The sequence below is a fragment of the Chrysoperla carnea genome, chromosome 4, assembly GCF_905475395.1.
Source record: "Chrysoperla carnea chromosome 4, inChrCarn1.1, whole genome shotgun sequence".
NCBI classification, from domain to species: domain Eukaryota; kingdom Metazoa; phylum Arthropoda; class Insecta; order Neuroptera; family Chrysopidae; genus Chrysoperla; species Chrysoperla carnea.
The window spans coordinates 27,883,858-27,910,016 of NC_058340.1; the positions used below are offsets into that span (position 1 = coordinate 27,883,858).

At 27.9% G+C, this 26,159-nt stretch overlaps 1 protein-coding gene across 1 annotated transcript in view; it reads left to right on the top strand.

Moving 5' to 3' along the window:
• LOC123298643 (neurobeachin) overlaps positions 1 to 26,159 on the top strand; it is an 865,329-nt gene that overhangs the window by 579,652 nt on the left and 259,518 nt on the right. The gene's annotated exons all lie outside the window — the stretch shown is intronic.

Sequence of the window (26,159 nt, forward strand, 5' to 3'; positions counted from 1 at the left end):
GTAAATTTTTAAAACAAACGTTTGGTTTATGAAGTCTAAGACAAAAGTACAAATTAGTGTTTTAAATTACTTGTTAAATATTACTCCATAACATTAAATATATTTGCACAGCGGTCGGGAATCGAGCTCGAGTGCTAGAGTATGCAATCTAATCATCTCAATCCCTACTGTTCTTATGACGTGGCTCAGTTTTTTTGTACACGGAGAGAATTTTATGATAAATATTGCTATCCAAGTATTGTAAAAACAGACTAACTGATATCGATAATTGCAAAAACTATTATAATTGTTCGCTGTATCATACAGGTAAGATTTACCATCTGTATTATAATTATTATCATCTTGTTGGCAACTTAAAATCGTAAATTTTATCATAATTAATTTTTGCCTATGTTGATTTAGAGTATTATACAATTACGTATTTTAATATTTTAAACAAGTGAAAACCAACAATTGACTAAGTTAATTGTTGAAATACCATGTATAGACAGTGTTGATTACTCTATAACATTACACATACATACATGTAACACATACATAACTAGTATTCCCATCTAATACATACTATAAAATTTACGCCTAATTTGCACCCTCACGGCTAAACAATGAAGTTTACGAAAATGTGTTTCAAATAAAAGTTTTTTATTTTCTTATAAGGAATATTTTAACATTTAATTAACATTTAAACTTTTGTTCTATTTCTAACGGTTTACAAGATGGGTCCTACGGCCTCAAGAACCAATTGAAATATGTTGCTCATTTACGAACTCGACCTGACTTTTTACGTCTTCAGCACACTATAAAAATTTCAGCTTAATATCTTTTCTCGTTTTTGAGTAATCGTGATACAAATTTTTTTTATACGCATTTTTATACGTACGGATCCTATGCCAAAAAAAACTTTTGAGAAATTCCACATTTCTCTTCAATCTATTACCCTTGCATTTTATTCTCAATTACGTTTCACACAAATAAAAGCGGTAGCTCGATCTAAGTTGTGACAATATTATTTTTACACACTCAGTATAAATAGAACAAAATATGAAGTAATTTTTTTTATTCAAAAACTAATCTGAAAATTTGTTTTCCAAAATACGAGTATATTTGATCAAATTCAATGAAAATTTTAATTTTTTTTTTACATTCTCTACACAACTTTTTAATGGATTATATTTTTTTCCAAGCTTTAAAATCAACTGAATTTAAAATGTAATTTTAATGATTTTATACGTAAAAAGTACTAAAAAGTATTAAAAAAATGTATTTTAATATTTGTTCATAAAATTCATTTCTGTTAAAAAAAGAATAGGGTATAACACGGTTTACAATATTCATTTATTTGATAGAAAGTGTTTTTACCATGAATTTTTATACCATGTGTATATAAAATATACATAGTATATTCCCAAGTTTGTAACGCTTTAAAATATTGACAATACGAAAAAAAATTTTGATGTAGGTGTCATAAAATCACCTAATTAGTCCATTTCCGGTTGTCTGTCTGTCTGTCTGTCTGTCGTCTGTCTGTCCGTCTGTCATCACGATTACTCAAAAACGAAAAGAGATATCAAGTTGAAATTTTTATATCGTACTGAGAACGTAAAAAGTGAGGTCAAGTTCGTAAATGAGCAACATAGGTCAATTGGGTGCTAGCAAACCGTTAGAGATAGAACAAAAGTTAAAAATGTAAAAATGTTCCTTATAAAAAAATAAACTACTTTTGTTGGAAAAATTTTTTCGTAAACATCACTGTTTACCCGTGAGAGCGCAAATTATGCGCAATTAGTATAGTATTATATGGGTATATAATACTGTATACCAATTAATATAATACGCAATAATATAATAGCGCAAATTATGCGCAATTAGTATAGTATTATATGGGTATATAATACTATATAACACATTCATGTATGTCGCAATTATATATGTGCGACATACATGAATGTGTTATGTAACGGAGTAATCAACACTGTCTATACATCGTATTTCAAGAATTAACTCAGTTAATTTTTTTTTTTTCAATTGTTTCAATCAATTTTTCTTTGTATTTTTCAAAAAATATCAAAGCCTACCTATTCAGAAAGTATTCGTCTGATCTATAAAGGCCACATCTATCACGCCTTATTTTAATATGTAGGTACTATATATCTATATTCATGTATATTGTACTTACAAATAAGATTTTATGAATACAAATTTATGATTCTACACACTCGTAAATTTAACAACAACGAAAATTTTTCAGAAAAATATATCATAAAACGTGAAATACTTAAATTTTTTAAGTATACACTTTTTTAAACATATAAAAAAAGTACCATTAGATAGATGTTTTAAGAGCATGAAATTTCCATTTATAAAAAAATAAACATTATATTAGATTTTATTGTGTCATTGAAGTATTAAATAACTCATGTAATAAAATATGTCGTATGAATTTTTAAATAAAACAATAAAATGGATTATTCGCGAGTTTATCTGACTCTTAAAGATTAAGAATTTATTTGAAGTATCTGTAAAATAAAATATCAATATTTATTTTAATAAAAACTGTTTCTCTTGTTTCAGGTATGCTGTGAAAAGGAGTGAACAATTTGAAGTATTTTAAACTATAAAATGGCAGGTAAAATTTATTGCCATTGAAGAGAGTCTGTGTTAAGATATTCAGTGTTGTCCAAATTATAATAGCTGGACTTCATGTAATGGTAGATAATGTTTAAATAATGATAATTTATGAATACTCTTATTTTCTTCAGCTGTGATGTCAATTTTTCGCTAACTTTTACTTATGTGCTTAATTTCGGGACCTGGACTCCACATTCTTGAAACCAATTAGAGCTAGGTTAATTTTGATCACAAATTTGAAAAGTATGACCCAAATTTAGTACAATTACATACATGGTTTATCAAAATTGATTAAAATGTGAATGTGATAGAGCGAAATTAAATTTTGTGGATTCTGATGACGTCATGAAATTAAGAAAATTCGATTTTTTATAACACAGGCAAATTTGATCCGATCTTCTTGGAATTTTGTTTTGAAACCCACTAATTTTGGGCTATTCTTTTCAGCTGTGATGTCAATTTTTCGCTTTTCAAAAATAACATTTTCATTAATTATTTTCTCTAGGAATATAAAGAAACTTGCTTAAAACTTACGAAATCATACAAGTATTCCAAGAGTGTATTTCGTAAAATAGAAATAAGCAGAAAACAAAAGTCAATAAAATTATTATCGAAATAACGAATTACAGTAAAAGCTAAAATAAAAACTAAAAGGTAGCAGTTAAAGGTAAATTTTCAAATAATTTTTTTCAAGTCATTCCCCAAAGAATCCAAAAAAAAAAAAAACGAGACGGTTCATTGGAAATAAAAACATGTAATATGAAATATTTCATACATAATTCAGTAATTGTGATTCAGAGATTCAAAGTGAAAACATTTTCTCTCTACACACAAGCATTTTAACACATGATTCATGCAGGGTTATTTTGTATTCAGGGTCGTGATGAATAATATTATAGAAAGAAAAGCAATGAACGCAACCCCTAACATATACCAACCAACAAACTAAATTAAAAACTTATAATAAGCACATCTAATTTAAAATATATTCACGAAAAATATTGGAATATTTTGTATGGTAAAACTGTTTACTGTTATTTTATTAAAAATTTATGTACCGGGTATGAAAAAACACTATAGCTTGTTAAAGGTTCTATTTAAAACAAAGTATAAGTAAGGTTTTGTACACACATCTCGAAAATTAAATTTTCCGACTCAAATACGTTTGAATTTTATTTATATATTCACAGGCGTAGTCAAAGATTAACGCAAACTTTTCGGAAGCTGAAATCACTGTTTGATTGCGCATCTTGTTAAGTCTAAAAATTGATTCCATAAAAATCGATTCTACGGGTCATATAGCAGAATAAATTATGTAAAATATCTTGACTAAATCCTCTTAGTGCCCGCAGAACCCCCCTGCTGTCGACCAGAGAAATATAAGCAGTTTTATCTAATTCTAAGGTTTTTACTGCTTAGAATTAATACACAAAAATTGTTTTATTTTTAATTTTCGGAGACGATATCTCAAAAACGGTTCAATTTATGAAAAAATCATCCTGGGCACTTTCGATTTAATTAAACAGCCCTCCAAATTGGAAAGGGAGAAACTGACCGGCCGATCGAGTTTGAAATCGACAAAAATCTATTCTGCATTTCAAAAAAACCAAAGAAAATGAATTAAATATCTTGTCAACTCTTTCATGATCACAGAATTTGTGCTAACGGCTGGAGTTATGGCAACATATCTTTAGATTACTTTTGGATAGTATATTGCAGTCTTTCTACGAAATTTGCCTCTTGATTTTATCAATGTCTAATCTGAACGTCAAACTAACTAAATATTTGATCAGCCTTTTTTTAAGGCAATTGTACGCTGATAGATAAAATTATTACACAAAAAATTATTTTCACCAAAATCAAACAAAAATGAGTGTTTTTTTATAATATAAAATACAAGGATTTTACGCAAATCCCTGTATTCACATTATATGTATATCAAAAATCCCCTATAAAATTCATCGTTTGTAGTCTTTTTAACTCTGGTTCTATCTAATATTTTATGAATATATTCTATTCATAATAATATTTGACAGAAAAGATTATTTTATAATCAAAATTCAGTAAATACGTGATGAACATTTACAAATAAATATCACAAGCAACAAAAATGTAGGTATCTCACCTTTTATATCTGAAAATTCTGATAGATATAAATAAAACATTTTTGTTATTTTACTTTGAATCATCACAAATTAAAAATTGTCATATTTTGTTATAAATATTTATTTCTTCTATATTTTCCCGTATATTATAACACAAGCCTGAAGAGTAATGAAAAGGGAACTGATAATTCTAGGCGTACCGTCTAGTGATAGAAAAACAAAACAAAATTATACTCCTAGGATCATGAATATTGTAAAAATTTATTTCAGATAGACGAAACGAGGGTTAAACCTTTACGGTTTCTCATTCTATACACTATCACCATCGCTAGTAAATTTTTCTATTGTATCAATACCTCTTGGAAATCATCCTATTCACACCGTGCGTGAGTTTTATAGGAGACGTTTCTATGGTAACGATACACTACTTTAATTATAGAATTGTATGGATGCATATATAATTGTATGGATTGCATTTATGACTTACATTGAAAATTTAATATTATTGTGTCACAAATTTAAATTAATAATTATGATAATTTACATTTAAAAAATAATATTTGTGCAATTGGATTTCTTATTTTCACAATTTTTAATGCATTAAGTTTAATTAATAAGTGTTTTCAATAATTGTAATGTGACATTTTCCATAAGATGAGCATGTAAAGAACTCCAAATTAGTCATAACAGCCTCCTTTATCGCCAAAATTTTTCACTGGAAGCGCATCGAGAGTTTCATTGAAATCACTTCACAGCACAGAAGACGACATTAGAATCTTACTCTATCATTTTATTCTATAGTATATTTTCTTTCACCTCACTAAATTTGCTTGTGAATAAAATCTTACAAAGAGCTGAATGTCAGAATGTCAAATTCTGGTCAAATCTTCTGAAATTGTATGTTGAAGCCTACGGTTTTCTGCATAAAAGTACATGGTTGCAAAGTGCCATTGTCAATAGTTTCCGAAAAAGGGTCAAAATAATGTCTCGAAGAGAAAAGTTCTATCCAAAGTCACATAAAATTGTAATCCATAAAGTTAGTTGGTGAATGTATTTTTTGCATATATCAATCATGTGTTTTTATTTTAAACAAAACTAAAACCCGATTAAGCAAAATAGGAAAACAAGCATGAAAAAATATAAAATAAAATCGAAATTTATTTGTAAATTCTATGCGGGTCGAAAACTCTGGCATTCTCTTTGAATAGTAGCATTATATAGCGACGAAAAAAAACCGTAGACAAAGGTAGGTTATAATAGCGTTTCATCCGCTATATAACGATACCGCTCTCCTAGAAACCTCTTGCATTGAAACATGTAAGTCTTACTAAATATTACATGTATAGGAATAAAAGTATTATGTATAATAACAATATTTTAATTTAATACATTTTTGAAAGCTTTAATGCTTTTACTTTTCATGATGCTTAGTTTGAAAAATAAACTTATTAAAAACTGCTTTTAAGTATATGTTAAAAATGTACACTTCAATACAAAAAACAATTTCCAATTTATTTTAAATATTATTTACTTATTTTATATGGATGAATGTAGAGATAATTTCTTAGAAGGAATTCAAATAGATAAATTATTACAACTTTAAATAAAAAGGTATTTATTGTACTATTACTCATTGTTATCATTTTCTTAGAAAAATCTTATCAGATATTATAAAGAATTGCATAATCGTATTTTATGATTTACATTTAAATAAAAAAAAATGTATATTTGAAAAGTCTTTCAGTGAACGTATGCTTTTTTAAAACAAAAGAATCCACATTATATTTCTAGTTTTTATGTTGTTTTTTTAATCCATTACATAACTTTTAACATAGAAACTTTAATACTTATATGAATACTAGCTTGATACCCGCTCGTTTCACTGCGCTTAAAAGTAAAAAAACATCTCCTTATAGCCTACACCTCTCTTGATGTTCACAGTTTTCAATTTTGTTAAATGTAAACTAGTCATAGTTCATTGAGTATATCAGAATAGTTGGCCATGATTTGTTTGACATTAAGGATTTTAAATTTTTACAGAATTCTTTAATTTATGGTTCAAAATGATGATTATAGATGGATCAGATAAAGATAAATATAAAAATAAATAAAGATTTCTGTAAAAATTTAAAAAATGGTAAATGTCAAATTAAATTTAATTTTTTTATTTTTTTTAAATATATTTTTATAAATTATAGTTCATGTGTTATTCTGATATATCAGCTATATTGCTGTACAATTTCATGAAAAACCATTCGCTAGTTTTAGCATAAAAGCGTAACAAACAAACAAACAAACAAATATGCTTACTTTTGCATTAAGAATATATAGAGTATAGAGTATATGAATATTTTTTAAATTCATCCTTAAATTGTTTATTCTTTTTACATATTATTCTTTGATCCTAAACAACAATATTAACTTAAAAAATAGTAATATTATATTTCTCTAAATCGTATAATATTATAATCCAGTCAGACAGAGCGGCATCTATGTACAAAAATACTTTTAAATCGAGTTTGAAGCTGCATTTAAGAACTCGACTTTAATTAAATACTATAAAAGATGGTTGTTAAAACCAAAAATATATTTCAACAAAATCTCATCTTAATTTTAATAATAATTTATTGTTTAAAATATATTTTAGTATTATAAATAAAGAATGTTCAAAATTTTCGTCATCAATATTAGATACGAAAAAATCTTATATTCAATCCACGACCCCTAGAAAGTCTTTTTTTCTTGTAAAAGCTCATAATAATATGTTATGGAGTTGTAGACGCGAAAACAGTGGATTTGTCAAGTGCTGAAACGTTAACTATTAGGACAAAATTAAACTTATATTTTATCCGAGAATCAATCTTATTTTTAGCTCTGAAAATATATCGGAAACCACATATATATGGAAAACCCTCCATATAGAGGTTCTACATAATTTTCCAACTATGATTTTTTATTTTTTAATTATATCATAAATATTACTATTTTACTTGTATGAAAAAACACATAATAAAATACAATTTGCATTAGATATTTTTTATAATTAAAAAATTTTTTTTATCTTGTTATTAATTTTAATATTACTTGTTAGTATCATAATAATAAAAAAATTCAACAACTAAAATAATTAATTCGTTATGTTCGCATTATTAAATTTAATTTTTTTTTATGAACGTAGATAGATACATACTACAACAGTAATAGGTCTGCGGCTTCATTTGCGTAGTTAAAAGAATTATTGCTTTGTTTTGTTTTTCACCGTTTGTGTAAGGGACTTGTCTTATAAATCTTTTAAAATTGACTATCGACCTTTTTTGCCTGGGTATCTTTTGCTGTATACATTTTTCGAGAGTAAAATAATGTAAAATTTACTTTTTGTTTTCCAATGCTTAGTTCTTTCATTGAATTAATTCAGTAAACATTACAGAGCCGACAAAATCTTTGATGTTTCAAAACTAATTGAAAACCAAGAATTGTCTCTTGCCAACTTTCGTGCTATGTTATTGTTGACTAGCAGATAGGCGGCCGCTTTTCTGGGCAATTTTTCCCTTAAAAACAAAGACTGTCACGTTATAGTCCTCACTTACCCTACCTTTTGTTCACAATTTTATGGATTTTAATGTTTTGAAAATAAAGTTTTGCCCATGATACTTGCTGACATTGCATTTTTCTATAGGTCCAATCATTAAATTAATTTTGTTTTTTATTCTTTTTGGGTCAAAATTACCCCGTCCCCCGAGTTTCATAACCAATTTTTTTTTGCGTTTTTCTCAATTTTTTCAAAGGGCGGCGTACCCCATAAAAAATTGTAAAAACTCGAAAAATTTTTTTTATCTAATTTTGATAAAACTCAGTATATAAGGTAATTTGGACCCAAAAAGCACAAAAATCGTGTGCATTTGCTGACTGATCGAATAGTTTTTGAGATACGGACTAAAAGCGATCCAAACATTGCGGGTGTAATCAAAATAAAAGAATGAAAACTTTTGGGGCCTATGAAATCAACCTGTACCAAAACTTCATTATTGTATATATGAAAATGTTAGAGCTTTTATTTTTAAATTAAAAAAAAAACAACCGAACTTTTGTTTATATGCTAAAATACTGAAAATTTTACCTGCATGCCTATACAAACAACATATCTACACACATAATATGTGGTAATAATGAGCCTGGCCGTACTTATAACCATCCCATACACATATATTCATTTATTTATTCAATAAAAGTTGAACATTTTCATTTATAGGTCAGTTATATAATGATTATTGCATGAAATTAAAAATACTAACTAGTGTATTTATTTTTAAAAATTACGTTTTAAATGAGCGAAACAAATTTTAATGTTTACATTTGTAGCAACAACAAAAAACCATATTCATTTTTTACCTCACACCGGTCTCATTGTATATTTATTAGAAACTTTTCAATTAGTTTGAAGAGAAAATTGCTGCCATGAATTCTCATTAAATTTTGAAATATATTTTCGACAATAGTTTGTGCTACATTTAACCTTTTTGTGGGTTTATTTTTAGAAAATCTTCTCTTTTGGCATTTACTTATTTGGAATTAGAGAGAGTGATATTAAATAACTTACCGAAGTATTTTCTATACTTCGTCGAAACATTCTCCAGATATCGCAGGAAAGTGCCAAATTCAAGACGATTACACGGTTTTCCTCGGTGTTTCTCCCAAAATGTATAACTAAAATGAATAAAGGAAATAATTCATTAATGTTCCTATTTATTGTCTCCTATTATAATCAAGTTTCTTGTTTATTTACGTTATTTAGTATCGAAAACTCAGTCTACACAAGCAGTATAACGTCGAAAATAGTCGGAAATTCGTGTTTTCTTATTCTACCCAAGTCTGTAGGCTTTTTCACTGTGTGTACGGTGTAAATACTACGTGTTCATTTGCGTGGTGTACTATTGTGTGATTATAAAAAGTATATGGTAAATTTTTTACATTTTTCAGTGTATTTATCCTACTGGCACTATACTGAACCGCAACAAATGAAACTAACTTAGTATTTGAATGCTTCACATCGAAAAAAGACACGTTATGAGATTGAAATATTATATAGTTATAACAGCATAATGCTACCAAAAGATTTATGTGTAAGACAAAGATTTAAACTTGGAAACTATCGTGGTAATACTACGATGGTCAAATATTACCTTGTATACTTAGTTAGACCAAGACCATTGTGTAAAATAAAAACTAGAAATAAAAGTATAAGCCTACGCATGCTTTGCTCTATGCCTAAGCCTTTCTGTAAGTATTTTACTTCGTTGAATACGAACTTTGAAAGAAACTTTAATGTAAGTTATATTAAGTTATTAAAAACAAGTAAAAACAAACAATTGAGTTAATTTTTGAAAAACCATGTAAAGACAGTGTTGATTACGCAATCGTTCGTTTTTTTACGTTATAAGATAACCACTCTTAGACACAAAGTATTAAAAGTTTCTTTCCTCTCACTTCCTCAATGGATATAGTATATGCTATAAACAAACAAACATATACATAACATATGTAAATTATAAATGTAAAATATATTCAATACTTGAATACATACTATATAATGTTTCTAGCTCACCCTCACAGGTAGGCAGTGATGTTTACGGAAAAATGTTTCAAGCAAACTTTTTTTATAAGAAATATTTTTTACATTTAAACTTATGTTCTATCTCTAACGGTTTACAAGATGGGTCCTATGAACCCAAGACGGAATTTAAAATTGTTATCTTTTTTCGTTTTTGAGTATTCGTGCTCACAGATAGACAAACAGACGAGCGGACAACCGGAATTCGGCTAATTAGGTGATTTTATAAACACCTATACCACAATTTTGTTTGTAGCATCAATATTTTCAAGCGTTAAAAAATAGGGACTAAACTTAGTATACCTTGTTATATTACAGGGAATAAAAATAGAGTTTACTCTTGTACTTCTTACCCTTAACCCTACAAACCTTAGATCCGCTATTATTTTGGTAAATTTTCAAACGTATGTGTGTTAGGCTTTAGTTAAGCTATATTGATTTGAGATAACCACACATGATTATCGATTTAAATTTCAATATAATTAAAATCAGACTTATACCTATCAAATTCAAATAAATATATTTACATCTATGTTACCTCTCTATTATTTGTATTGTAATTGTTCTTTATATAAAATTATTGCCAGTTTGGTTGTTGTTTTGTATCAACAAACCAAATATGGTTGCTATTATTCATAGAACCAGACTAACGACTACATAACACAGAATATATTGTGATTACCTTAATCGGATGTTGATGCATTTTATACTAAAATCCAATCCAATTTTCCAATCAACCGTATACAATTGCGAATGTATAATGCTTTATTTATATTATCCCGCAATTTCCTGGTGTAGTTTTATCCAATATCTATACCTATTACAATAGCTTTATATAGCTATGCAACTGGAGGTAATAGATCTATATGTACATATAAATTTTATATAAGTACAAGAATTTAACCCGTTGAAAAAGAAACGGTATCTGTAACTACTATCTTGCTTTTATCGAAATGTTCGCGTTGCTTCTCTTCGCGAAAAAACGTCTACGTGTTCAAAATTTTTATGTACCATCAAAAGATGTACCAAAACGAATGAAAAAAATTTGCTAGATGCTATTTTTTTCAAACTTAACTTAACATATTTTTTATACCAATAGAAAGAGAAACTTTTACACCAAATTTTTTTTACCACACACTTTCCGATATATTTATTATTAAACATGCCAACAAATGCATACGAGTAGGGTTTCAACGACAGGAAGTGTATAGGATTTCAAAGAATTCTCAATATTAATAGACTTGACAACAATCAACCTCTATTTAATTATTTTACGAAGTTACAACTCTTCTATTTTTGTCTTTTTGGTGAGTTTAAAGCCAGCAGCAAAATGTGGCAACATTGCATTATAGTACCGCTCATTTTAAACAGGATAATTTTTTGGTAGATGCGAAATTCATAAATCATTGAAATCATTGAAGCTGACTGAAAATCAAAATATAATGTGTACTTTTTCACAATAACATTATGTGTGTTAATATCAAGAAATAGGTTAATCATATATTTATTATCTACATTATTTCGTTAGCTATTATATATTATTGTGAACAAACACCTAAAAGCGAGGTTAGACCGTACATACTCTGTTGCCATATTTTGTTCGCAGTTATTTTTGATACATTCTGTATGCATTATATAAAGGAGGATTAGTAATAAATTATTGGCAATAATATCCGTATGGCTTAAAGACTACGTCATATTTATTTAAAGTTAGATTTATACATAATTCGAAATGCATTTTGTAGTCGTAGGATTTTCCATCCAGTTTTATGTACATTTCTACATAATCATTAAAGCTTTCTACCTAGAATGAAACTTAAATAGCTTAAAATACCACGAAAAAAACTCGGTTTAAAGGATAATATAAGATAATACGTTTCCTAACTTAACAGTTCTTCTTAAAAACACAAATCTAATTAATTTTCTTTTTCTATCTTTACAAATATTAAAAACTTCAAGGTTTGAAAAGATTTTTTTTACTATAAAACATCATTTGTCGAAATTTACACCAGTTTGCCACATAGGTATGGGCAGAATTAAATTCGAAGTAATTTTAAGATTTAAAAAATACAATTGACTGATCATACTCAAACTGTGTTCCAGCAAACGTTAAATAAATTAATGAATATTTAAAAACCATAGTAATTTACAAAAAACTGTTCAGTTGTATGAATGAACTATCTAATAAAACTTTATCTGACTCTTTTAATGGTCTAGTCATTCCAGCTGTTTTTGAAGTGAAAACTTCTTTAGCCACGTTGGGCACTTTTTGGTAGGGGAAAATGTTATGGGTTCACGTCACCGACATCGTGTGCGCGTGCATGCTTATAGCAGTATATCTGTAGCTATACAGCTGACGTATTGTGTAACATAAGTGCTGCGTATATAATAAGTACATTGAAATTTATGTAAATACAAATAATATCCACAAATCATATGATTGTATATTAATTATTATTTCAATTGAATTATATTTATATTTTGTTCAATTATCAATGGATGTGAAAACTAGATTGATGTTGATAATTTAAATTCAAATATTATGTAATTTCACTTCTATCGGCAGTCCCTATGACTGCCAATTTTTTTTTTTTAATTTAAACCTGCTTATGACTTCCATGTTGAATGTTTGACGTTTTTTGTGAGTTTCCCAATAACGAAATTCACCTAATGATAATTAACACGAATGCTTAGTTTTATGGTACTGTTTTAATGTTCGCTTATGCCTTAAGAATTGTGTACACAACAAAATATACAAATATGCTAATTTCACGCACCACGATTATATTATTCGTTAAATTTAATTTTATTAAAACCTAAACTGAATGAGCACAACTGTACTATTTTGAAAATATATTATCCCATTCATAGAATTTGAAATAAACTATATTTATTATTATCCCTGTAGAATTCAAACAAAACTATTAAAATTTACTGACCTGTATAAAACTTTGTAAATAATCTTTATTTCTAAATTGTATGTAAAGAGTAACAAAGTCAGAAGTCATCAACCCAAATAAATGTATATTCCAATTGTATTTTAAAAAGTATTCATGTTGGATATACACAATGTATATTCATATAAATAGTTTATAAAACAAATTGTATGGGAGAGTGTCGTATCTCGGATCACAATTTACGTTTAAATAATTTACGTTTTATGCCATTTTTACAAGCTTTTATTTAGTTTCACCTGTCCCGTTGTCTGTCTTTAATCCAATCTTGCAAGTCAAATTTGATCCACTTCCCAGTTTCCGATTAAGTTGATATTTTGCATGCACATTTAGTTTGGATGACAATGTACGTTGTGACGTCCTAATTTTCCCATCTCTTCCACCATATTTGATATATATATACATTTTTTTAAGTCTTAAATTAAACATTTTAATAAAAAATACTCTTTAATGGACAAACTTTTATTGTACTAAAAAGTAACAAATAATTTTATCTATGAGTTACTTATACCCGACTATTCGTAAAAGCTTGAGGCGCCTAATATCAAGAATGAATCGAAAAATAATCAGGCATGTGGATTAGATGAGGCGTTCCGATAGATTTTGGATATTTTAATTTGACCGCCTTAAGCTTTAATAAATAGTCTGATCGACCATAAAAAGTCAGCTTTTTCGAAAAAAAATCGTAGAAGAAAGTTTGGTAGGCTCGTCAAAAGGAAGCCACTCACGAAATTTCAAGTATGTATTTATTTTTGGTTTAATCCGTGGTGCCACACGGTCTAAGTGATTATGATGTTCATTTTACATGAACAATATCTCATAGACAATCATTCAATCGGTTGCTTGCCTTTTGTTAAGCAAACATCATCTTCATGTAGTTGGTGTCTCATAATTATAACGCATTCAAGGTACAACACTTTATTTTATTTTATTCGTTATTAAACCCTTATGGAGAATATTTATTTGTGTATTTGTGTAAATTTTATTTAGGTAACAATTTGTATAAATTAAATAAAGTATCTTTTAAAGCAAAAGTAGATTGCAATAGCTTCATTTTCAGATCGTTTTGGTAAAAGTTAAAAAGTATGTATTTTATTACCTCCTCATTATGGGAAACGAACATAGATCTTACGAACAATATTGTCCACCTGCTTCTCCTGCATCCTTTTTACAAGGTAGCAGAAATAAATCAAATCGTTTTTTGTTAATAAAAAAATTAAAAACCAAATTACATTATTAAATTTCTAATCTAAAATAAAATTAAATCGCTGGGCTTTTTCAGTTTTAAATGCAAAGATTATTGCTTTATAACCTTCACTTCATATACCGTCACTTACTCTCCTTTTGTTCACAATTTCGTTTAACCTCTAAAATTATCAATGTTTCTCTACTATATTACGCATGTATTATACATAATTTTTTTTTTGTCAATGCATCTTTTTACAGATGATTAAACTATTTTCATTCTAACAAAGCTTAAGGGAATAAATTTTTGTTTAGTACATTTTTAATAATGATCAAAATTTCTTGTTTCTTAATATTAACAGAAAAATGTCTAGTTTAACAAATTCTTCTGCGCCAATTTTGTCAGTTTTTTTCAGCACATCTTGATGTCACAACGTGACGATTGATGCAAATTCGAGATCAGAATCACCTGACATTCACGAAATCATAAACAAAAAATCTTCTGCAAACGAACAAACGCACAAACGTACACATAAACGTCAATAAAAAAATGGTGATAATGCATTGCCCTTTCGATTAGGAATTTCGGACCCCTTACAGTAAAAACGGGGTCCTTATACTGGAAATCACTTGGGCTACTGTCACATTTTGTACTTAAGAATATGTTATATTGATATTTGATAGAAAATATGAAAAAAATTGAATTGGAACAGAGTCGTTGATGTGGAATATATAATACTGGAGTTTGATCCGACTATGTACTACTGCCAATAATTTCCTTGTCTTGTTTGTACATATGCAGTACATGTCGTAAACGACGTAAGAAGGTATTTCTATTTTACTACCCAGAACAAAATTTAAATTCTTGAATTTGCGAGTCATTAATAGGAAAAACTTGGTTCTCTGACAAGAAAACCTGCTGAAAGATGAAAAAAAAAAGTTCATTTTAGAGAACTTATAAGAACGTCTAACAAGAGCGAAATGGAATGAACTAAGATTAACATTTAAGTCCAGTCATTTCATTCTAATGTTCTTATGTACATACAACACTGAGTCATGAAACTTTTATAAAAGCCTCAGGGGAGGGGGAGATCTTTTGTATAGGTTTCAAAAAAAAAAAAACAGAAATGAATAATGGTATATCTTCGTGAGACTATTATTTCAAGAAAATACGCCAAATATCGGCTCGAGAAGACATGTGTTGATTCCTTTTGCCTAAGATTTGACCCCACCCCAAAACCTCGAATTTTTAAATCTTTGTGCTAGTGGAAATTATTTTTTAGAAAAATTTAAGCAGCTTTTCAAAGTTTCACTTATTGACAATAAATTTTTCAATATTTTAGATTTTCTCTCTTTTCAAAAATATGATAAATACGGTCAAGATATATTGAAAAGTTAAAGTAGTAATCATGCATTCACAAGAATAATTTCAGACTGGAACTGTAACGAGAATATGAAAAAGTTTTCTGTATCTACATTTTGTTGAAATTCTTTCGTTCTCTGTAAAAAAATTCAATGATCAGACATATTCTTCGTTTATTTTTATATATGTAGTTATTTTTTTCGTTTTATTTCGTTTTAGAATTTTGTCTATTTCAATTGATCAAAGACACTATTGAGAAGGAGTTTATTTATAAAATAAGTGGCTTTTTTTCAGAAATTTTTTTTTTCATAATAATTATAAATATTGCCTACACGATTGGTTTTTAATGAATTCAAGTACAAAAAAAAAAATACTTTCTTTTCAATTTTATTGTAACAATACCGCTAATTACAAGGAACTACTTAAACGGAGAAACAAAGCTGTTTTCTATGATCGGTTTCTTAATTTTTAATAATTTTATTTCTCTCTCCCCCCTCTGTCTCGAAAAGGGCCGGTCTGCCATATACATGCTCTTTGAGAGAGAATTCTCCGCATCGATTCAGAAGCTTATTTACCAAGCGGCAGAAAGTTAGGGTTCATGGATTTTTTCACGCGCCATATCCTAAATTAAAAACTCTATGTTTTATTTTTCTTAAATTAATTAATTTAAATGATGAAGTAAGAAACTGAATCTGGTAATGTATGCAATGAGTCCTGTAAAGTGAGACAAAAAAACTAAACTACGAAAACTAAAGAAAGAAAACATCAATTTTCTTGTTTATAAATGTTTAGACATTACTAAGTTAATAAAATGAAGTCTCACTCTTACTATCCTTAAAAAATAAAAAACTTTTTAATTAAGTTTTATATTTCAGTCTTTTAATAAATAAAGTACATTTGAATATTTACGATTATAAAAATAAAATATATTTATTTTTAAAGTACCTTACTCTCATTTGTTAAAATCAGTGTTGAATTTTAAAAAGTTTTTATTATAATTTTTTCTTTAACTCTAAATAATAAAAGTAAAAAAAATTTATTATAGAAAAACATTCCAGACAGTATTTTATATATACATTCGACAAAAATACAGAATACAAAAAGTTCCCCAATTTAAAAGTTTTATATCATACATACATACTAAATTTTATATTGTCAATGAATAGAGTTTTCTTATGATTGCTAAATTACCTTTTATTGTTTTCGGAAAAGTTGTTTTATAAATGAAAATGGCCTGAAAACTGGTTCACATTATGCTATAAATTTTATTTAAGTGAAAAGTAATTTTGTTTGGGAATTAAATCACTTGCTTTTTGAATCACCAATTACTCAAAGCCAACATACTTGCAACAATTCTTTAAGCTTTATGCTAAGTTGAATCATTATATTATTTTTGGAAAATGATTGAGTAATAAAAATATAGACTTTGACCGATGGATGACTGATTTGAAAGATTGATTTTTAATATTAATAAAAATGGTTGATGGTAATATTAAATGATAATGGTTCACTTTTACGTCTGGAAATTAAAGCTTTTCCAGATCTCGATAAACTGGAAATCCAGTAATGGAAATTCGATTATAATTTCAATTAAACTTCCACTCCGGTGAAATAGTCTCGATTAAAAAATTCTTATTTTTCTTGTAATACAGTAGAATCAAGTTTTCAAAACAATTATTTTAGCATCAAATAACATCAAACCCTATTGATAAAAGTACACATCGAAATCTTAATCAAATTTTATATGAATATCATCAAATATAAAAAGAAATGTGATCGAAAAAGGATATTTTTTAATTCCAAGAAAAATATCAAATGATACACAGTATATTTCGTACAAACGTCGATATAAGAGACGAAAAATTTCAGTTATTTGTATTTTATATAATACGATTATTATACCCTTCGTACTTATAAGACACATATAGAAATTCTAAGTTATAATGCTGGGTGATTCAAAAATAAAAGTTGGGGCAATTACGAGGTAAAGGATGTTTTCGTTTCAAAACTAAAATATGATAAATGGTAAGAAAATTAATCTATATATTTTTTTAAGCCTAACTTAATTTAAAAACAAGTGAAAACAAACAATTGAATGATTTAATTGTTGAAATACCATGTATAGACAGTTTTAATGACGCATTTGTTTTTTGACGGCATGTAAGTAAAGAAAGATACAGTTCTAAATAGCCACACACACATAACTGATATTCCCATATTAATATATACTACAAAATTTTCACCTAATTAGCACCCTCGTGAGTAAACAGTGGTGTTTACAAGAAAATGTTTCAAACAAAATTTTTGTTTATTTTTTTTATAAAGAACATTTTTTACATTTAAACATTTGTTCTATCTCTAACGGTTTACAAGATGGGTCCTACGGACCCAAGACCCAATTAACCTATGTTGCTCATTTACGAACTCGACCTCACTTTTTACGTCTTAAGCACACTATAAAAATTTGAGCTTGATATCTCTTTTCGTTTTTTTGTAATCGTGATTACAGACGGATAGACGACAGACGTCAGATGACAGACGACAGACGACAGACCACAGACCACAGACCACAGACAACAGACGACAGACGACAGACAGAATTAGGTGATTCTATGAACACCTAAACCAAAATTTTTTTCGTAGCGTCAATATTGTTAAGCGTTACAAACTTGGGACTAAACTTATACTATGTATCATATACTATTATACTCCGTATATTTCATATACATGGTTCTTTATGCAAGGTATTCAAGTTTGTCGTATTTCTTGAATCACTCTATATTTATGTATTCAAATAAGAATCATAATAATTTAGAAATATACAACGCATGTACACAAAAATAAAATTCCTTTATCGAAGAATAGTATTTCATGGGATACATTGAGAAAATATTCATAGGATACATAAAGAAAATGTATATGTTTCTATAATATGACCTGGATATATGAATTAGAAAATAGATATTGAATATATAAATTATTTACTATACTTTTTATATGATAGCTTACCCGACATACAAAAAATAAATAAAACATTTTTTACCCTATATGTAGTTTATGACAGAAAAATTCTTTTAAATAATAGATGTTTTAATAAAGGGAAAAAAGTTTATGTACTTTAATTACAACCACTTTGTAATTAAATCTGATTCTATTCGAAATTTAAAAATCATTCGCGAGTTACGAGTCTTTAAAATGAAATCATCTTATTTTCAGTTTAACGGCATAAAAAATATGATGTAGCGTTACGAAAAATTTGATCTGAGAGTGCGGAAGATCTGAGTACGGTTGCATTTACCTCGTTTACATTTCCATCTACTTTAAGCAATATAAATTACAATGGATCTTTGTCCTAAAATTTTTTTACTGCTTCAAAAGACGTTCGTTATCCAGCCAAAACATCGTATGAAATCAATTTTTGCATGAAATCAATAACTACCAAAATATGAAGGAATTAAATGTACAAATAGAAAGAAAGGAAAATAACACTTGGTGACGTCATAACTTGCAATTGCCATAGAGACTACCTACATATAAAAAGTTGTTTTGCGAAAATAAGATAGAAACAAGTGAGAACTAACAATTGACTGAGCTAATTGTTGAAATACCATGTATAGACAGTGTTGATTACTCTGTCATATTACACATGCATACATGTCACACACATAAAACTGAAATACCCATATAATACATACTATACAATATGCGCTCTCACGGGTTTCAAACAAAAGTTTGTATAAGGAACAGTTTTTTATTTTTTTTTTCTATCTCTAACGGTTTACAAGATGGGTTCTACGAAGCCACAAGCCAATTGAGCTATGTTGCTCATAAGTTAGTTTTGTAAGTAGGAATGTAATTTTTTTGCCAGTCAGAAATTCGTTTGCTTTCTTAGCGCGCTTATAAACAAAAAATTATCTAGAATTCAGCTGTCTTAAAGTAAACTCTGCCAGAAACGTTGCCAGTTTGTTTCTGAAATCTTTGATATAAATTTGAAATTAACATATTCGTAGAGAGTCAAACCATAACGTGCTTCTGTAGCACAAAACATTTTCAAAGTTTGGTACATTCTTCGTGACTCATCCTATACAATCAACACCTAACTATAATTCAAACATTTATTCGTGAAATATCTGTCACACGTAAAAGACCAGTCTCTATTGAATTAATTAATAGATGTATCTATGGTCGTGGACATGATGTAATGTGGTTATGTGATTATCTATACTAACTCAATATATCAATGAGAATTGAAACGACTTACTTATTTACCGCCATGTAATGAAACTACTCTACTTGCTTGTCATGTCCAATGTTCAACACAAGTTAGTTTGTCAGTTTGTCACTGCCAAAAGTAACCTTCTTTGGTTGTTAGTAATGATAAAGATACTTTATAAGTGACTTGAGTTAGTATCATTTATCACGTTTATAAAACACCAGGACATGCAGCACAGCTGGCGTGTAAGCAGACAGCAACTGTAGTTAGATTTATTTAGAAATCTTTTTGGAATTTTTTCTACAAAATTATAGCCGAAGGCTCATTTAATTTCAAAACGTTGACTACAAAGAAAATTTTTATATTTTATATAATATTTTCACCCTCAACAGGGTATTTTTTGCCTTAAAATACCGTTTTATTGTAATAAACAAATATAGAAAAAATCCTATAAAATAAGAAGACTATAATCCCATGTTAAAATTTTTTGGGAGAAATTACCCACCAGGAATCACGGTGAAAAAGATGCACCTATATGTAAAAGTGTGTTTAAGTACCATGGCGTACTCCTTGGTGTCTCACCCCTGTACCAACAAATATGTATGGCGTGGCCGGATACTTCCTCTGAATAAGTATTCAAAGCTAATTACATTAATAATGGACAGAAATAAATCACGTAGAGCTTCGGAAATTGACAGGATTTATTTTTGTGCGACATTTTTGTAATTCTCTTCAAATACTTACGCAGAGTTAGTATGCAACAACGACGTACATATTTGCTAGTGCAGGAGCAAGACACCAAGGGGTGTGACAATAATATTGTCACTTGTACCGATTAAAACTGACGCCATGATGCTTAAATTTATTTTTACATATAACAGCATCATTTTCAACGTGAGTCCTGGTGGGTCCTTTCACCCGAAAAATTTTAGCAATGTTTTGTGATCTAAAAATGTTAATCGTCCACCGAATTTAAAAAAAAAAAAAAAAAAAAAAAACAAACAAAAACAAAAACAAAGAAACAAACAAAAAACAACTTTTTTTGTTTATCAAACTGTAATGCATCCATATTTTGAAAATGTTATACAATGTATCCGTTTCATTCAGATTACAATTATAGCAGATAATCAAAAATTAATAGAAAATTCATTATGCTACTTATAAAAGAAAACAGTCATTTTTTGTTTAGGCACTCTTTTTTATAAAATGTTAAACAATAATAAAATACATTAAATAATAATCGTTTTATTGTGATGCCAAGAAGCTAATACTCAAAAAATAAATATAAAACCCTGCTATAAATCTGTTTTGTAAATCACGAGATAAAAAAATTTATAAAAATGTTTTTTAATTAAGTTAGTTAATTATAGTTATCGCAAATGTTTACACACGTACTCTCTCTTCGCTACAAAAAAAAATTAATTTTTATGTAAACATTTTTTTTGAAACGTACAACACATAAATACATACAGAATAGTCTGTGAGCCGATAATGAAGTGAATGTATGTTCACAATTAGAGAACTCATAAAGATCAGAAAAATGAAGTTTTTCGTGACCTAAAATGTCGAATTTATGAAAATAGAATTTTGAAATTTTACTGTTTCGATTTTCACATTTCGGCGATTTTATATGCCCGCCGTTTATTAACACTGCACAATAACAAAAGAAAGGAAGTTTTCAACTATCCAAGGGTTATTGAAGTGAAATTTTTCGAAGATTTGTCAAGCCATTCAAGAGTTTAAAACTTCCTGCAATTTGTTTCCTCCTATAGTTTAGTGCCTGTTAATGTCTTTCTTTTAACATAAATGCCAGGCGATAGATATGGTAAAAAATGAAAATTGAAAATTGAAACAAGAAAATCGAATAAAACCAAATTTTTCCTTACTATTAATCATACGTTTATTAAAGATTTTGTCTCCAGACAGACAAAAATAATCATATTAATTTAACTTCATTATGGGCTCACGATCTAGAAGGACTAATATCAATTAGTTAAACACATTTAAAACATACACTTTATCAATTCAACTTTATATGTTTACTAATTTCATTAAAATATATTTTATTTATGTAAATTAAGTAGATTTATTATGTTATGTAAAATAAGGGAGAGTAAATAATAGGCATCTTTCCAATTATAAGTAAATCGGATGAAAAAAGTTGTATTTTGGTAGATTGGTAGACACAAGAAAATATTTTCAACAACAATTATCCCTGGAGCCCGTGACAGTAAAACTGCATTTACACAAATTTCGCATATGAATCAATACTATTTAACGATCCTGGAGAAATATTTTTTGCCAAATTTTTGTTAAATTTATAATTACAATTATGGTGTGTAAGTTGCCGTGTTACTGTAACACCATCTATTTAATATTACTAATTTTATCTCAGTGTACAAATTTTTTTAAATAAAAACTTATCTTGTTCTTTTGAATTTAATTTACCATGTTTATAACAGGAAGGGCAATCGAAATATGTGATATTTTAGAATATAAATCCTATAGGCTTGAGAATCACAATAACTTGTCCGTAGTAGTAATAGGAGCTGAAGTTCCTCTCTTAAATCAAAAAATTTATATTCTAAAAGCTCTTTTATTCAGAAATAGCAGGGGATTCGCTATTCTTTTGTTCACTTCTATTCTCACAAAATACCATCAAGGTCTCATTAAAATACAAATGCAAATCTATCGACCGAAAACTATTTAATTATAATTTTTTACACTTTTTTTTTTTTATTAAATCAAAAGCTTTTCTGCATATTGAAAATGATAAAATATACATCCATGTATATTGTATTTAGTTTACAAAAATTATCCTCTGGATTTGAATTCATCAACAAAAACTACCCTCAAAAATAAAGCTAAATCAAATGACATGTTGACAGTTTTCAATGTGATGATAATACATTCTGATCAGTGTAAACAAATGTTTTTAATACGTACTCAGTATGATAGTGTACCTAATACATGTAAAATATGTTTGGTTATTTTTATCAGACAAGTTGTTTCAAAAACGTTGATACTGTTAAATTTTTCGGGTGCGCTATCTTAAACTCGTACTTGAAACGTATCTAAGAAAGGTCTCCGTTAAATTACATTTTTCTGTAACGCCTTTTTCAAACTGAACAAACTGATTTGGCAGGTCATCGACAATTTTTTAGTTTTGTCAAGTACGCAGCCCTTAATTCGCACTTAGAACATCTCCATGAAGATAATATTTATCGTAACTTCATGAATGTAGACAAAAAATAAGAATAAACTTTTTCGATATCTGAATTGGTTTTCAAATATCGAAATCTGAATAATTAAAGAATTTTCAATATTTTGAAAATTACTCCAGATATCGAAAAATTTTATTCTTACTTTTTTCTTATATCATCAAGTGATAACATAATGTCAAATATATATATATATATATATATATATATATATATATATATATATATATATATATATATATATATATATATATATATATCTTAATATATATATTTCTTGTGTGCGTGTGTATGTAATTGAACTCCTCCTAGACGGCTGGACCGATTTTGATGAAATTTTTTGTGTGAGTTCAAGGGGATTCGAGAATGGTTTAGATTCACAATTTGGTCCAGTACAACTGTTTTTGAGGGCTCCGTACCAAAAAAATGAAATTTCATTAAATGGTGGGAGCGCATATAAATCATATCACATTATTTTACAACTTACTATGTGTACTATGTATTTTTAATGGTATTCAGGTATTGTCAATTAGAGGCATATGCGAGCGCAGCGAGCTCTACTATAAAAGGCCGGGCCAAAAGTCGAAGGTCAGGCCACTCCAATAAATAGGAGTTAAATTGGGGTTTAGCGGGATGGGTTTAGCGGACAGGCTAAACGTAGTATAGGTATTAATGAATTGGAGTTACGTTTTTACGGGACAACGTCCGTCGGGACCGCTAGTATATATATATATTGTTTTATTTGTTAACCTGAAATTACTTGACCATAACGCTCATACAAATTTCAAATTCAACTCGATGGATTTTTTGCTTGTAAGTGTAGTTTGATGATACAATCTATTAAAATAGTGGTGTCATACTAGCCTATAATAGATGACATAAAATTATGTTATTAATTAATTATGGCCATCATTATATGTTACTAATAATAAATGAACTAATAGCAACAATTATTATTATTAGTTAATTATAAATTGATATCACATCATTATACACGTTTATCCAATTTAAAAACATGTTTCATGTTTTATAATTTATTATAATATTATTTAACATGTTTTAAATGTCTGATTGGTAAACAAACACACAACAAACAATATTTTATTTCAAAATTAAATATGAGTAACCACGTTTTTGTTTATTTATTAGTATATGATACATATTTATTATGTAATGATAAGTACATGATAGGTAGCTATTATAATACATACTAGCTAAAAGTATGTATTAACCATCAAGCAATTAACAGTTTTATTAATTATTTTAAATATTTTATTTTATTCCGTTTTTCTGCCAAAAGTGAGTTTTATTTGTACGTTTCTAGCTTTTAAATTTGATAACTGATTTGAAAAGCATGTTTTGATTTTTATGTCGTGTATATGTATCAGTCTCTTCACCAACAAGGTTTCCAATAGATGTGAATATACATATGAAATTATTGCCAACAAAATAGTAATAAATTTCATCGCCATCACAGGCATCAGAGTCATTTTCTATAAAATGTATTACCCCCTTTCACTTATATTTTTTAAGCTCTTAATGGTTGTTAAATTTTTTACATGATGGATTACATACACAACATATTTTAATTTAAATATTATGCTCTGTTTTTTTCCCCACAATTTTAATGTATAGTACTCTCGTCCTGGGGTTCCAACATGGGTTTCACCTATCAATTTTTGTTTAAACATACCGAAACACACAGTTTTGGAAGTATTTGTAATCAAAGTCTTTATGGACAGAAAACGCCCAAAATGAACTTTTGGTAATGGCTTCTGATAAAAAATATCACCAAAATGGTTATACTACCATAATTTTCATTTAATTGAATTTCAATCAAAATAACGTCAAAACTAATTATGTTTGTTAGGGAAAACCAATGTTTTAAGCCTTTATATATAAATAAATAAATTGATAAATAAAACCAGAAGGGTTATAAGTACTTTGTAAATAGTATAATGTCCAACTAAATAAACAATAATTTTGTGTTTTATTTATATAATTTCCACTTAATCTGATTTTCGTTTAGTAAATATACTTTAGTTTTGAATACTCCAAACTATAATGAGAGGTACTTTATATTGATCAAGTTACAAGTATCAAATTTTTTTAATTTAAACAGGGGTGAAAATACCACTTTGCTTAAATTAAATTTATTTAAATTTACATAATTTAAAATAATTTGGGATTGAAAGCACTTGTCAATTTTACTATTTTTGTCCCCAAATCAAAAGGATTATTTGGAGAAAAAAATACTGTCGAATTGAACATACTGTTTTTTGAACTCGTTAAATATTTAATAAATACTGATGTACTTCGTTAGGATTGAAGCCCGTGTTCGTTATGATGTCCAAAAGTATATTTCGGAGATTTAAATCTATATAAGAATGGAATCTGACTAATCGATCAACGCACAGCTGAAACCGCTCGGTCTGAGTAGCCTGAAATTTTGTACACACGTTCCTTAAGTAACATAAGTGAGTACTAAGAAGGGATTTTTGGAAATTCATCTACTAAGGTGGTCTAAAAGTTGGTGGTCTAAAAGGGATGTGAATTTTGTATATGTGAACTGCATGTAAATAATTTTATAGACGAGAGATTTTATAGAGAATATATAAAGAGAAAATCTAGAATAAAAATTTTGTTTTGGAATTTGATGAAACTCGGTGGATGGGGTATTTTTAATCCAAAAAGTATAAAAATCAGGCTAATTTAATGATTGGATGCAGAGTTTATGAGATATCGCAATATTTGAATCGATTTTAGTGCGTATATCAAAAACTATTCGAACAGTCATCGAATGCACCCGATTTTGGTACTTTTTGGGTCAAAATTACCTTATATACTGAGTTTTTTCGAAATTGGAGTTAAAAAAAATTTCT